The sequence below is a fragment of the Rhagoletis pomonella genome, unplaced genomic scaffold (assembly GCF_013731165.1).
Source record: "Rhagoletis pomonella isolate Grant_MI unplaced genomic scaffold, Rhpom_1.0 Rhpom_scaffold_00003, whole genome shotgun sequence".
Lineage (NCBI taxonomy): Eukaryota > Metazoa > Arthropoda > Insecta > Diptera > Tephritidae > Rhagoletis > Rhagoletis pomonella.
In genome coordinates this window covers 77157864-77160809 of record NW_023458557.1, presented here as the reverse complement: position 1 = coordinate 77160809, position 2946 = coordinate 77157864, and positions in this window count along the sequence as shown.

Sequence of the window (2946 nt, the reverse complement as noted above, 5' to 3'; positions counted from 1 at the left end):
TTTCCTGCTGCAATTTGCTGCCATTTTACCACACAACACACTTCAGCAGGCAGCATTTATAATATCCACAAATTAGTTGTGTTGAGTTTTGAAAATTTTGTGCAAGGAAATTTTTCGTGATGTTTTTCGCCTATCAACAACGTGGCTTATTCGGAATTTCCTTTCGTCTTCTTTGTGCAGCTAGATATTGTGTGTTAGATTTTGTGCAATGGGGTGTCTGTGTGTGTGTGTTTGCATTCACCAATTTGCCGCCCAACTAACTGATGAGCTGCTGACAGCCTCATTTGGATATTCTCCATTTTTGCGCTTTGAATATTATATGAGCATTTAATGAAAATAGCTGCATTTAGGCAGCTGCCACATTCGCCATGCTCACGGTGTCACAAGCGCACACATGCACATAAGCGCATAAACAAACATACACAGCTGTATGCTTTAATTAACATATATATGCGCGTGTGCCACATTGCTCACCTTGAGGTGCATACAAACTCACACGCTGCCACATACACAGACACAATAGATTGACAAATTTCCAACTCTGCGGCAGCTGTCTACATGACTTACATACATACATACATACATACTCGTATGTATGAGTGTGGCTGTGTATGTGAAACTTATTAAATTTTCACACTGTCGACGTGCATGCAATGCATGGTCGCTGCAATGCACTCTATTACATACATACATACATATATAGTATATGCAACATTATTAGTTGCTTGAACGTCTGTTCGTTTTTTAAACCATTTTTTGACGTAATTGTTAATTCTTGTTGTAGCTGTTATTATAGCTTGTGTTGTTGTTGTTGTTGGCCCTGTACTCATATTGCATGTATGACAACGTTGCAAGATTTATGTTGCTGTTAAGTGGCAGTCAAGTGGCAATTTACATTTTTGCGGCTAATGTGGCAGCCGTTGCAGTAGTGACAGTGTGGCATGTGTGGCACTCGGATCGTTGATTAAAAACTCAAAATGTACACATGGGCGGTCTCACATGCCGGCAAATGCAATAAATTAAAAATTGCATACAAATTTATGAGCTGATTAACTCATCAGCGTTGACAGTTGCGATGTAACGATAGTAGTGTGCTTGATGAAAAATTAGTTAGCTGCCCTTCGTTGTTTGCAGTAGTCCGTTGCATAATGTATAAGTGCCTGGTTGTGAGGGAAGGCAAGCTGTAAAATATCGCTCTCCTTAATTTGGTTTCTATTGGAAAGGAGTAAGCTTCTAAATCGTTGGAAATTTTGGTGTACTATTAAACTGGCTTTTTGCATAAACATGCGGCTGCTCAAGGCCAGCCAAAGTAACGTTTTTGCTAAAATTTGGTACAGGGTTGCCAAGATTTTCTAAGAAATATATATTACTTTTTCAAAAAAAAAATCTGAAAAAATATATTACACTTCGAAGATATATAGTATTTTGATTTAAAGAAAAAATAAAAACACCTTTTAAGCAGACATATTTTTTATTTCTTATGCATTTAAAAATATATATCTTTGAAAGTATCATATGCTTTGTCGCATTCAATATTTAAATTACTATAAAACAAAAGTTAATTTTTATTAGTGAAATTCATAATAGAAAAAAACTCTTGTTGTGAATGCCGAAGTTGCGGGAATAGAGAGCAGAAAAGAAATAATTTTAAGTGAATTCATTCTAAGTATTTTTAAAAATATTGCCATTTTTGATCTGTTGTTCTATTAATAAACTCACTTTGACCATTTATTTTAAAGAATATTTCTTTTACATAATATTGTTACTTTAGTATAAAGGTCATCCATTTTAATACAAAATTTTTCTTGCAAATTATTGAAATATATTTATATTTGTATTTGAAGAAATATTGTATTTTTGCATACTATACTTTTTCCAACAGTAAATATAGTACAATACTATATATTATAGTACGATTGGCAACCCTAACAGAAAGTCACGCAATGAATAGAAAGTGTATCTAAAGCTGAAAAAGTGGCAAGCCTACTTTTTTCAAAGTTTGGTTTACGATGCAGAATCACAGATAATGCGAAACTACATCTATTTTTCGTCCCTCCTGACCAATTAAGATGGACTTGGCAACTGAAATACATTCATATGACTACGATTAAAGGTTTGGTTTGGGTGGTAAATTTATAGTGTTTTTTTTGACTCAGATGACATATTTTTTTACGGTGTTGAGCATTTTCTTCCTAATAAAAAAATTTTCGAACATAGATACTTTGTGTGGAAGAAAATGCGTGACACCGCCAGCAAAAAAAAAAAATATTAAAAGTCAACGGTAATTTTAGCTACTGGAAACTTGCACTTAAACCTATAATTTGCTGGGTTTATAAATTTGAATACTTATAATTTTTCTAAAAATTCAGAGTGAATAGTTTGAAATTTTGGTGAATATTTTTTGAATTCTTATAATTTTTGTACAAATTTTGAAATGTGTATTTATATGCAAGTTCCATAATTGCCACCAGTGGAAATTACAAGTTCCGAAAATCCCGGGATTGTTGGCAAATAATCGCGGGACTTAAAAAAAACGGTGCTCCCGGGATTGTGCTCCCTAGAGCGTACACACAAAAAACCGAGCGGTGCCGAGTGAAGAAAAGCGGTGCGAAGCGAAGAGGCCAGGTGCTCACACTAGACGAGGCGGAGCGGAGCTCCATCTAGTTACAGTAATTTGTAAGCTCGGAACGGCATCGTTCGACTCCGCTTTCTGTGCCAATGTACCCTTTGAGTTATATATAAACCTACGCTTTTTCAGTTCCACATATCGAAGGTCATCTGAAATGACGGCATAACTCAAAATTTACAATTTTTCAGTAGAGCCAATTAATTATCTTTAATTTAATTTTATTATATTATAATATATTACATTATATTATATTATATTATATTATATTTTATTTCATTTCATTTCATTTCATTTCATTTCATTTCATTTCATTTCAT